We start from the raw sequence: 12529 nt of genomic DNA, 5'->3' as shown, positions 1-12529 counted from the left end.
GTTCCTCGACTATCAGTTTACCCCACTCGTCTTTGATTACTCAACTATGCCGGTTAGCTGGTGTTGTGTGGGATGATACGGAGCAGATTCTTCCAATTCGAGGTCCTATAAGAATTACTGGTGCACTGAGATGGGACAAGAAGAAGAAAGCAGCCAGTACTTCTGAACAGGCAGCTGAACCACCGCAGCTCTCTGAGCCACTACCACACTTTGAGCCAGCACCTTCCCATTTGGAAGGACCTATGTCACTACCGACGCATCCGGCCACTGAGTATTCTACTCGTGATGACTCTACGGCCGTGCTTACTCAGATGAAGAAGTCATATATGCATGACTTCACTGCCTCTCTCGCCCAGAATTATCCGCCCACTGTTGTGCCTTATCCACCTCCTCCGCAATGGTCTTTTGATGATACTGCTGCTGCTGCACCTTCTTTCCATGGAGATGATGATGATGACGCCGAGTCCTGATGCTCGGTGCCAACGGTATGAGTCCCTTGTTCTTTTTATTGTTTTTAATCATTAGGGACAATGATTACATTAAGTTTGGGGGGGTGAATCAATGTTTGATTTAGTTGTTTGGTTGATAGTTGAGTAAATGATTTTTATTGTGTGCTTTATAGATAAAATTTTAATTGTTGTTTTTGTTTAGTTGAGTTGAATTGAGTTGAGTTGAGAAAGAAATGGATGCATGGCCAACGAAAAATATTTTTGTGCTATAACTGAAATCCATGATTGTCTACCTATCAAACAAATATTTTTGAAAAAATGGAACCAATTGGATGAACAATTTTCTATATACTCTGTGATTAATGCTTGAATCTGAATATTGAGACATACAGACATAGATATGATTGAGGCATTGTTTGACTTCACTGCCTCTCTCGCCCAGAATTATCCGCCCACTGTTGTGCCTTATCCACCTCCTCCGCAATGGTCTTTTGATGATACTGCTGCTGCTGCACCTTCTTTCCATGGAGATGATGATGATGACGCCGAGTCCTGATGCTCGGTGCCAACGGTATGAGTCCCTTGTTCTTTTTATTGTTTTTAATCATTAGGGACAATGATTACATTAAGTTTGGGGGGGTGAATCAATGTTTGATTTAGTTGTTTGGTTGATAGTTGAGTAAATGATTTTTATTGTGTGCTTTATAGATAAAATTTTAATTGTTGTTTTTGTTTAGTTGAGTTGAATTGAGTTGAGTTGAGAAAGAAATGGATGCATGGCCAACGAAAAATATTTTTGTGCTATAACTGAAATCCATGATTGTCTACCTATCAAACAAATATTTTTGAAAAAATGGAACCAATTGGATGAACAATTTTCTATATACTCTGTGATTAATGCTTGAATCTGAATATTGAGACATACAGACATAGATATGATTGAGGCATTGTTTGAAATTTTTGGGCCTAATTTTCATTGAATTTATCCTTAGTTGCCTATTTGAGCCAACACTTGTATAAGTACATTGAGGTACGAGAAATCTGAAATTTGTTGATCTAAAATTTGTTGAAAATCATCGCTAACTGCTGATGATTATTTTTTTCTGCACTGATTGAATTTGTATGATTTAATTGTGAATTGAGACTTGTCTAGAACTAGTTCAAGCACTCTTCGAGGCGAAATATGGGCAAAACTGAGATTAGGAATGATTTAGGCAATTTTTCTGAATTCGTTTGAGCCTTTCAAGCTACCTATTATATATGTTATCCATAGTACCTTGTTTGAGTTTTATTGAAAATCGAATGGCATGCGTGTAAACGTGTGATTAAACCCCCATTCGTCAAGTTTTAATATAGTGATTAAATCAGATATCGATCCCACGGGGAGTAAAATGAAAATATTCAGTGCTTGTAATTAAAATAGTCTAAACTTTATCTAGAAAATCAATAATCAAGAATTTTGCAATAAAAATAAAATAATTAAAAGATTTAAAAGCACGCACACAACTTTCAGATTAAAAATCAATCAGAGAAAAATGGTCTAGAGGTATAGATTTCACCTGGTTTCAACAACAGTCAATCCTAATTAATTAATCTTAATGAATTTCAGTCAATTAATAGCCAAAAAACACTTAAGTTTATTATTTCCCTCTCCCGAGCAACAAATAATGTTTATCAACTACAATTCAATTCCAATATTCCTATTAAGAATTTATCGCAGTGATCTATCACAAAACAATGTTCTTTTTTTTAAAAGCTCTGTTAAAATCATACACTCTCCCGAGCTGTATAAATAATTAACAGTGTATTTTCTAATGTCCTATTCAAAATCCCCTCTCCCGAGCAATGATTTCAAATAAATATAACAAATCAATTATTGATCAGATAATTGAAAAGACAATCAATTCTAGAAAAAACAATTAATCTAGAAGAAATTCAATTTAATAAAATCAAAAATTCATGAAAGTGTCTACACCAGGTTCCATCCGACCTCTAGTCTATAAAAAATTAGTTCATAATAAAATTCTGAAAACAATAAATAATAAATCTAAACATATTCAGAATTAAATAAATAAAAGATAAAAGAAACAAATCAGTCGTCGACGCCGTGTCCGGACTATCGAACTCCGTCTTCGTTCTTCAAGTTAAGCTCCAGAAAATCTCCAGGAAAATCACACGATCAAACCCTCTGATTTCTAATGTGTGTGTGGCGGCTCCCTCTAGACTCTGATAAGAATTCCTTTTTATATTGCGTACAAAAGCCCACAAAATCAAGCCCAAGAATTAATTACCCGAAATAATAAAACTTTCCAAACAGCTACAGGGCGGGCGCTCAATAGACGGCGCGGGCGCGCCTTCAACTCGAAATCTCAATCCTCCGTTCTTCAAGAACTTAGCATTGCGCGTTAGCTGTTGAAGAAGTGCTAACAAGGAGCGCTGATAAGAATTCTTTCTTGGCCCAATAACAAAAAGCCCATTAACCTCTCTTTACTGTACGTTTCTTTTCTTTTCTTCAATTTTCTCTTCTTTTCTTTTTCCTTTCTTTTATTCTTCTTTTCTCCTTTTTCCTCTCATTTCCACATAAAATCAATAATTTCCTACGCTCACAAAAACAACAAAACACCCACATAAATCTGCTCGAAACAAACAATTAATAATTAAAATCATATATAAATTAAGCCCTCCCAGCATCAACAGATTTTCCAGTGACAATGCAGTACACAAGACCAGCTCTAACCTTAGTCACATCGGATGTATGTCCAGATGGCAAAATTCTGGCAGCCACAAACTCATGCCAATTATTTGCTTCTCTTCTAAGAAAGATGGATGGAAATGTAACAGCTTCATCCTTTGCATTCCTCTTCCATTCCGCCCCATCATGACACAAAGTCTGAATTACAATATTCTCTGGATATGAATCATTCTTAGAGACTGTTAATTGTACTCTTATCAAAAGGCACCAATTTTCCTCGAACTCGTACTTTCAGATTCACGTCTTTGACCATCAAATTTGCATAAAACTCATGAATCAATGATATAACAGCATCTGGTGGACTCCTAACAAATGTCTCCCAACCTCTTCTCTTAGCTTCAATTAACGCCGGCGCACTATGCTCTCTCAAACTCATTCCTCTTTCTTTGTGCATCCCTCGCTCCATTACATCAAAACAATACTCCTCTGCTGTGGCATTCCAAAATCTGTGTCTATCATATGAAGCAGCAGAGGACGAAGAAATTGCTCCTTTCCCTTTGGTTTTCGGTGGCATTGTAACTCAATAATTCAACTCAAATCAAATCAAATGCCTCAAACAATGCACTAAACTCCAAACAATTCCAGCAACCAACGTTCAAATACAACCCAAGTAATTCAACAAACACTTGGTAGGCACGAATAAAATGATATAGAATTTCACTGCATCAAACGTACTCAACACCACAGCTCAGACAACCCAATATCCTCAAATCACAACATTTATCACCAATCAAATGTAATAGATAAAATTTCAGCTTTTGTACCGTTCAAGAATAACATTTTCCAAATTCTCCAAATTCCCCTTTCTCGACAAGCGTAGATGGAGCAAGACCAATTCTGAGAATCTCTGCCTTGTAATCAAGATCAAAATCCTAGAGATGATGATATTTTGTTGAGTGGAAGATTTACGATGATCGTGCCAGTGTGTGAGATTTAAAGATGGACTCGAACGAGGGATCGTGATTTCTAAAGTCTAGAAGGAGTAGACTCTGGAGTGGGCTTTTAAATTTCTGAAGTAATGCTTGCGCGATAGCGCCTAATCATGCGCTGTTCAGAAGCGCGATAGCGCCTAATGTTGCGCTAGTAAGGAGCGCGATAGCGCTTGATTGAGAGCGTTGTTGAAGAGCGCGATAGCGCTGATGAGGATGCGCGTTAGCACTGTCTTAGGCGCAATCGAGAGAGCGCGTTAGCACTAATAGGCGCGCGGTTGGGGTAGGCGATAGCGCAAGGGATGGCGCTCTTTGTTGGTGCATTAGCGCATGGATGGCACAGCTCGGAAGCGCGATAGCGCTTGGTATTGCGCACTTGACGATTGCTGTTGGCGTAGAGAGAGCACGGAAACTCGAGAGGAGTGGCGCGGGCGCGCCTTTAGTTCGCAAATCAATACCAATTTTGTCCAGGAGATGCGCGGGCGCTCAATTTAATGGGGCGGACGCGCCTCTAGCTCGATTTTGAGGTTTCTTAAGCCTGCAAATTTTTGAAAATTAAGAAAAATTAGCTCAAAAATTTAAAATAATTAAAAAAAAACTAAAAACAATTAAATAACAAAAATTAAATAAACTAAAAATAAAAATAAAAACAAATAAAATAAAATAAAAGAAAATGCTTGGGTTGCCTCCCAAGTAGCGCTTGGTTTAAAGTCGTCAGCCCGACTTTCACGGGATTAATTCTTCCCCTTCTCTTTCACTCGCCAAATAAATTCCACGAACCGCCTTTTAAATTTTGCTTTTTTCGTGGCCTTCTTTGGTGGTTTTTGCGCTCTCTCGTTCGATGAATCAATCGCAATGTCGGCTTTTGAACGACCCTCCAAATTCATAACCGGCTCTATCAAGCATAATTTTTCAATAGGGGTGTTAGATGACTTCATGAATATATTAAAAATTACACTCTCACCGTCCACACCCATTGACAATGCACCTCTCTTTACCTCTATCTTGGCATCGGCAGTGGCCAAGAAAGGTCTACCCAATATCAAGGGCATGTTTGCATCCTCCTCCATATCTAACATAACAAAATCCGCTGGAAAAATAAATTTATCTACTTTTACCAAAACATCTTCAATGATTCCAAGCGGATATGTGATAGATCGATCAGCCAACTGCAACGCGATCATGGTGGGCTTCACCTCACCAAGTCCTAAGCTCCTGAAAACAGACAAAGGCATGAGATTAATGCTAGCTCCTAAATCGCAAAGTGCATTATTAAAATAAGAAGAGCCAATAGTGCAAGGAATAGTAAAACTCCCTGGATCCTTAAGCTTTTGTGGCATCTTCTTTTGGAGCACTGCACTGCACTCTTCCGTTAAATTCACTACCTCATTCTCTTGAAGTCTCCTTTTCTTGGACATCGCCTCTTTGATGAATTTTGCGTAGTTCGGCATTTGCTCCAAAGCTTCAGCAAAGGGGATGTTGATGTGAATTTTCTTGAAAATCTCCAAGAACTTGGAGAACTGCTCGTCCAATGCTTTCTTCTTGAACCTTTGCGGGTATGGAAGTGAAGGCTTGTACATTGGTTGTGGCTCAGATTCAAGCTCCTTCTCTTTCTCCTCAACTTTTTCCTCAAGTTTCTTATCCGCAACAGTAGGAATTTGGACTCCAACGTCTTTGGCACTCCGCACTTCGATGGCATTGCACTGCTCCTTGGGATTCACCTCAGTATTGCTAGGGAACTGGCCGCGATTGTTGTCCTTCAGTGCGTTCACCAACTGCCCAATACTAGTCTCCATGGATTGCAACACTGCGCCCATGTTGGCCATGTGCGTCTCCAAACTGTCAAGTCGAGACTCAGTTCTCGCCATCCTCTTACCTGATTCCTGCACAAAAGTACTAACCACATCCTTCAAAGATGGCTTACCATCACCCTTATTAGTATTGTTAGTATATGAAAAATTTTCATTATTCCGCAAATTAGGGTGAAAAGTATTGGGAATAGGATTACCTCTGTACGCTCCATAACCTCGGTAGCCATTAGGATGAATATAATTAACTTCCTCTGGGTTATGTGATCCTTCAACTCCAATGGAATCTGCAACATTAATTTTATTCAAAGAAGCTACCTGTGTAGTCAGTGCAGATAATTGAGCAGTGATGGATGTGAGAGGATCCACTGCATACACTCCAGCTGGCTTCTTGACTCCCACACGCTCAGATGGCCATTGAAAGCTGTTGACCGTCATCTGCTCTAACATATCATAAGCCTGAACATGATCCTTCGCAAATATAGTACCTCCAGCAGCAGAATCAACATTCATCCTTATAGGCGCATTCAGTCCGTTGTAAAACCACTCGATCTGTTCCCAATCTGCAAAATTATGGTTAGGACAACGTCTTAATAATTCTTTATACCTTTCCCACGCCTCGTATAACTGTTCAGTGTCCATCTGCCGGAAGGTGCTGATCTCGATCTTCAGTTGGGTGGTTTTGGCAGGTGGAAAATATTTTGCAAGAAATTTTTCTGCCATCACCTCCCAAGTAGTGATGCTTCCAAGTGGCAGTAATTGCAACCAACTTTTGGCTTGATCCCTGAGAGAAAACGGAAACAAGCGTAAGCGTATAATATCCTCAGACACACCATTAATTTTTACCGTATCGGTTATCTCCAAAAAGGTGCGTAGGTGTAGATAAGGATCGGCAGTGGCGCTCCCATTAAATTGGTTCTGTTGAACCATATTGATCTATGCAGGCTTCAGCTCAAAATTATTTGCATTGATAGTTCCTCGTGCGATTCCAAAATAGTGATCCTGGATCGTCGGTCTGAAGTGATCTCTAATTGGCACTAGGGGAGCTTGATTTGCTTCTTGTTCAGCCATTCTTTCAATTTCTTCTCTTCTAGCTCGTCTTAAAGCACGTGCAGTGCGCTCGATCTCCGGATGAAACAGTAGAGAATTAGCACTTTGAGATCGTCGCATAGACTGCAATTAAAAGATAAGAAAAAATTAATTAGTAACTTAAAAAAATAAAATAAAAACTCTAAATTAAAATCTAGACTAATTGGTAACAAGACTAAAAAATAATCAAAATTTACTCCCCGGCAACGGCGCCAAAAACTTGTTGTGAAAATTCCTCGCAAGCGTACGAGTGTCAAGTTTTAATATAGTGATTAAATCAGATATCGATCCCACAGGGAGTAAAATAAAAATATTCAGTGCTTGTAATTAAAATAGTCTAAACTTTATCTAGAAAATCAATAATCAAGAATTTTTCAATAAAAATAAAATAATTAAAAGATTTAAAAGCACGCACACAACTTTCAGATTAAAAATCAATCAGAGAAAAATGGTCTAGAGGTATAGATTTCACCTGGTTTCAACAACAGTCAATCCTAATTAATTAATCTTCATGAATTTCAGTCAATTAATAGCCAAAAAACACTTAAGTTTATTATTTCCCTCTCCCGAGTAACAAATAATGTTTATCAACTACAATTCAATTCCAATATTCCTATTAAGAATTTATCGCAGTGATCTATCACAAAACAATGTTCTTTTTTTTAAAAGCTCTGTTAAAATCATACACTCTCCCGAGCTGTATAAATAATTAACAGTGTATTTTCTAATGTCCTATTCAAAATCCCCTCTCCCGAGCAATGATTTCAAATAAATATAACAAATCAATTATTGATCAGATAATTGAAAAGACAATCAATTCTAGAAAAAACAATTAATCTAGAAGAAATTCAATTCAATAAAATCAAAAATTCATGAAAGTGTCTACACCAGGTTCCATCCGACCTCTAGACTATAAAAATTAGTTCATAATAAAATTTTGAAAACAAAAAATAATAAATCCAAACATATTCAAAATTAATAAAATAAAAGATAAAAGAAACAAATCTGTCGTCGATGCCGTGTCCGGTCGATCAAACTCCGTCTTCGTTCTTCAGTTAAGCTCCAGAAAAAATCCTCAGCAAAATCTCTCGATCAAACCTTTTGATATGCATGTAAAATATTGTGGCGGCCCTCCCCAAGTTGTCTGACAAAGAATCTCTTTTATATCGCTCAGCAAAAACCAACAAAAAGCCCAAGAATTTATTGCCCGAAATAATTAAAATTTCCAAATCAGCAACGGGGCGGACGCTCAATAGACGGCGCGGGCGCGCCTTCAACTCGAATTTCCAATTCTTCAATTATGCGTGTTAGCTCTTCTCACTTCTCTGTTTAGCGCTCAATCAAGCGCTGACCAATAAGCCCAATAAGAAAGCCCAATACTATTCCTTCTTCTTTTCTCTTCTGTACGTTTCTTCTCTTTTCTTCAATTTTCTCTTCTTTTCTTTTTTCCTTTCTTTTATTCTTCCCAAATTCTCATTTTTCATCACTTTTCCTCCTTTTTCACATAAATTTCATAATTTTCTACAAACACAAAAACAACAAAATACCCACATAAATCTGCTCGAAACAAACAATTAATAATTAAAATCATATATAAATTAAGTGTATAAAATACACTTATCAGTACTCTAGCAAGATTAGGCGGCAAAGCCACCCTATAGGCTAACGTCCCCACTATGTCAAGAATATCAAAAGTTCCAACGAACCTCGGAGCCAATTTCCCCTTCTTCCCGAATCTCATCACGCCTTTCAAAGGAGCTACTCGGATAAAAACATGATCAAACACTGAGAACTCCAAGTCTATCCTCCTATGATCTGCGTAACTCTTCTACCTGCTTTGGGCAGTCTTCATCCAATCCCGGATCTTGGATACAACATCGGCGGTCTGCTGAACAATCTCGGGTCCTAACTCTGATTTCTCACCAATCTCATCCCACAAAATTGGAGATCTACACTTTCTCCAATAAAGTGCCTCATAGGGAGCCATGCCGATAGTGGACTGAAAATTGTTGTTGTATGAAAACTCCACTAGTGGTAGCCTTGACTTCCAACTTTCCTGGAAATCAATAGCGCAAGCTATCAAAAGATCCTCCAAGATCTGGATCACCCTCTCAGACTGGCAATCCGTCTGCGGGTGAAAGGCGGTACTAAACAATAGCTTCGAACCCAAGGCTGCATGAAGACTCTTCCAAAAAGACAAAGTAAACAGCGGATCTCTATCAAACACAATGCAGACGGAGATACCGTGTAGTCTGACTATCTCCTGGATATACAACTCTGCGTACTGAGTCATAGTGAAAGTCTTCCTCACAGGCAAGAAGTGCGCCGACTTAGTGAGACGGTCCACAATAACCCAAATAGAATTCGAACCCCTCACTGTCCTCGGCAAGACAACAACAAAATCCATGGTAATATTCTCCCATTTCCACTTGGGAATAGGGAGTGGCTTAAGCAATCCTGCAGGTCTCTGATGTTCCGATTTGACCTGCTGGAATGTCAGGCACTCTGACACAAATTGGGAGATATCACACTTCATGCCCGGCCACCAATACAACTTCTGAAGGTCCCGATACATCTTTGTACTACCTGGGTGGATAGATTACGGTGATGTATGTGCCTCTGCCATGATGGTAACTTGCAGAGAATCACCTGCGGGCAACCAAAGTCAACCTCTGAACTTCACAATCCCATCTACTACTGAATACAAATCATTGTCCTTCTCCTCAGCTCTCTGTCTCCACTTACTCAACTGCTCATCAACTGCTTGAGAAACTCTAATATGGTCAAACAACGTAGTCTGCACTATCAAGGCTGACAACCTAGGAGCTCTACCCTCGGCATAGAACTCTAGTCCGAATCTCTGAATCTCATCCTGCAACGGTCTAGACACCGTCAAAGAGGCAATCACTGATGTCTTCTGGCTCAAAGCATATGCAACTACATTAGTTTTACCCGGGTGGTAGCTAATATCGTAGTCATAATCTTTCACCAACTCTTACCATCTCCGCTGTCTCATATTCAACTCCTTCTGGGTGAAGAAGTACTTGAGGCTTTTATGGTCTGTGAATATCTTACACTTCTCCCCATAGAGATAGTGTCTCAAAATCTTGAGAGCAAAAACTACTGCTGCCAACTCAAAATCATGGGTATGATAATTCTTCTCATGCTCCTTCAAATGTCTAAAAGCATAAGCAATAACTCTATCTCGCTGCATAAGAACTGCTCCAAGTCCCAACTTGGAAGCATCGGTGTAAACCACAAAATCACCCTGCCCTGATGGCATAGCTAACACTGGTGCCGTCGTAAGAGCTTTCTCCAACACATCAAAGCTCTCTTGACACTCTAGCCTCCAAATAAACTTAGCATTCTTTTTGGTCAATGCTGTCAAGGACACAACAATTGATGAAAAGCCCTTGATAAACTTCCTATAGTAACCGGCCAATCCGAGAAAATTGCGAATCTCCGATGCGTTTCTAGGTATAGACCACTCCTTCACTGCTTGAACCTTTGAAGGATCCACTTCCACTCCACTCTTGGAAATAATATGGCCCAAGAATTCTACTCTCTCCAACCAAAATTCTCATTTGTCGAACTTAGCAAACAACTTCCACTCTCGGAGTACTTCTAGAACCGACCTCAAATGCTGCGAATTTTCTTCTCTATCCTTCGATTAAATGAAGATATCATCAATGAAGACAATGAAAAATTGGTCCAAGTACGGTTGAAACACGCGGTTCATAAGATCCATGAAGACTGCGGGCGCGTGTGTCAAACCGAACGGCATCACAAGGAACTCTTAGTGGCCATAACGAGTCCTAAATGCTGTCTTGAACACATCTGACTCCTTCACCTTCAACTGGTGATAATCAGAACGGAGATCAATCTTCGAAAATACAGAGGCTCCTTGCAATTGATCAAAGAGATCCTCAATTCTAGGAAGTGGGTATTTGTTCTTTACCGTCACTTCGTTCAACTTTCGGTAGTCTATGCACAACCTTAGACTCCCGTCCTTCTTTTTCACAAAGAGTACCGCCCCAAGGAGAGAAACTAGGGCGTATGAACCCCTTATCAAGCAACTCTTGAATCTACTCTTTCAGTTCTTTCATTTTCGTAGGATCCAATCTATACGGTGCCTTAAAAATTGGCACAGTATCTCGCATCAATTCAATAGAGAACTCAACCTCTCTATCGGGTGGGATACCTGCAACATCGCTAGGGAACACATCCCCAAACTCTCTGACAACATCCACATCTAAAATAATTGGACGTGCGGAGGCATCTCTGTCAGAGATAAGCTGGCTAGGAATGACTCGCACCCATCAAACACGAGCTGCTTAGCTTGCAAAGAGGATATGATTCGGGCCTTACTCAAACTCCTAGCAACCTCAAACCAAAATGGTTCTTCGCCCTCAGGCCTGACTAGCACTGATCTCAGCTGAAAATCAATCACCACAGCGTTCTTCATCATCAAATTCATCCCAAGTATCAAGTCAAACTCAGGCATGGTCAAAACTATCAAATCTGCAACCACCGACCGTCCTTGCAATAAGAGCTCAAGATTCTTCACTATGCCCCGGGTGGATAGCTCTTACCCTAAAGGGATAGTCACTGAAAACCCAACTATCAGTTCCTCGCGCTGAATACCCCTCTGTTGGGCAAAAGCCTCCGAAATAAAAGAATGGGTAGCCCCTGAGTATAACAAAGCTCTAGTGGCTACTCCGGCTACTAAAATCCTACCTGCATTAATGGTGATTACAAATATGGAAAAGATTAAATTTAAATAACACAAGTTTTACTTAATTTCATTCTAAGTCATCAAATTCCCAAATTAAATACTATACATGCTATCACAGTCAAATTCCTCAAAATATGCAACATACTACAAAATCTTACTCCCAATCAAGAAAGCTTATAATCAACATGCATCAGTGAATCGCTTAACTGCTCTAAACCAAAAACTTAAAATGTTACCTGTCATGAGGGTAGTGTCTGGATTGGCCTCCTTGGCCTGCATCACAAAAACTTGACCCTGCACGGGCCTCCTCAACTCCGGATAGTCTCTAGCCATGGGACCCGACTTCTTGCACTTAAAGCAAATTCCTTCACTTGCTAGACATTTCCCAGAATGGGAACGATGACAAAGCGTGCAAATTGGCTTCTCCCCAGTCCTGGGAAGAGTGGGTCTCTGGGCCTGGTAGTGCCCTTGGGGCCTCTGCTGCCTCTGCTGTCCCTGATATGGCTTCTTGCCATGCTACTGCTGGTGACCCTGATGAGTGAAGGCCCTCTTGCTATGAACCTCGGCACCGATAACCTTCAAGGACTGCTCGGACCTCATAGCTTTCTTGACAGCGGCTGCATAATCCACTGGCTCAGCCATCATCACATCCCTACGAATAGTAGGCCTCAAACAAGCAACAAAGTGCTGCTACTTCTCCGCCTCATCATTCCCTATCAATGGCATGAAATGGCAGCCCCTCTCAAATTTCCGAACAAACTCGGATA

This window comes from Henckelia pumila, chromosome 1, assembly GCF_033568475.1.
Source record: "Henckelia pumila isolate YLH828 chromosome 1, ASM3356847v2, whole genome shotgun sequence".
NCBI classification, from domain to species: domain Eukaryota; kingdom Viridiplantae; phylum Streptophyta; class Magnoliopsida; order Lamiales; family Gesneriaceae; genus Henckelia; species Henckelia pumila.
Note: the sequence above shows the minus strand (reverse complement) of the source record.